Source organism: Humulus lupulus, chromosome 3 (assembly GCF_963169125.1).
Source record: "Humulus lupulus chromosome 3, drHumLupu1.1, whole genome shotgun sequence".
In the NCBI taxonomy this organism is placed as follows: Eukaryota; Viridiplantae; Streptophyta; class Magnoliopsida; order Rosales; family Cannabaceae; genus Humulus; species Humulus lupulus.
The window spans coordinates 165004998-165005852 of NC_084795.1; the positions used below are offsets into that span (position 1 = coordinate 165004998).

The window sequence follows — 855 nt, forward strand, 5'->3', positions numbered from 1 at the left end:
TTAACCTCTTACCAACCTTCCATGAGTTGGAAAATGAGAGTCCGTACGTGCATATATAGGAATTCGAAGAGGTGGTGGCTACATTCAACAACCGAGCTGATGTCACCAACATTGTGAGATTGAAAATTTTCCCCTTCTCTCTCAAAGATAACGCAAAAAGCTGGTTGTATTCCTTAAGGCCTAAATCTATCGGAACATGGGATGAAATGACTAAAACATTCTTTGCCAAATATTTTTCGCCCCATAAGACTAGCAACCTTCAAAGGCAAATCTCTACCTTCACCCAGAAAGACCATGAAACTTTCGATCTGGTTTGGGAGAGGTTTAGAGATTTGATAAACCAATGCCCACATCATGGATACGAAAGCTGGCGTCTGATCAGCTATTTCTGTGATGGTATCACAACCAGACAAAGACAATTCGTACAAATGATGTGCAATGGAAAATTCCTTCAAAAAGATCCCAATGAAGCTTTCGAGTACCTTGACAATCTCGCTGAAATGTCCTACACATGGAATGGACCGAGTCTTATGGACAAGCCATGATCAACTGGAATCTACCAATTGAGGGAAGAGGACAACGTCAAAAGCCAAATTGAATCATTGAGACAACAATTCGAGGCTTTCAAATCTCAAGAAGGTAGAGGAATCAATATGGCTGCAAAGGTAGAGACACGAGATCCATGCTTCATATGTGGAGGGACGGAACATCAACCACAAGAGTGCCCAACTCTTGGTGAGTTAAAGGGAGGAAATGAGGAACACTACAATGCAATAGGGGATTACAAGAAGCCTTACAACCCTTTCTTAAACACTTACAATCCCAGTTGTCGCAACCATCCAAATTTCAGCTGGA

At 41.8% G+C, this 855-nt stretch overlaps 1 non-coding gene across 1 annotated transcript; it reads right to left on the reverse strand.

Annotated features, from left to right (window-relative positions):
* Window positions 1-254: 254 nt before the first annotated feature.
* LOC133827924 (small nucleolar RNA R71) lies at window positions 255-361 on the reverse strand. Its single transcript, XR_009890573.1, has one exon. It is a non-coding gene; the product is annotated as a small nucleolar RNA R71 (small nucleolar RNA).
* Between the last annotated feature and the right edge of the window lie 494 nt (window positions 362-855).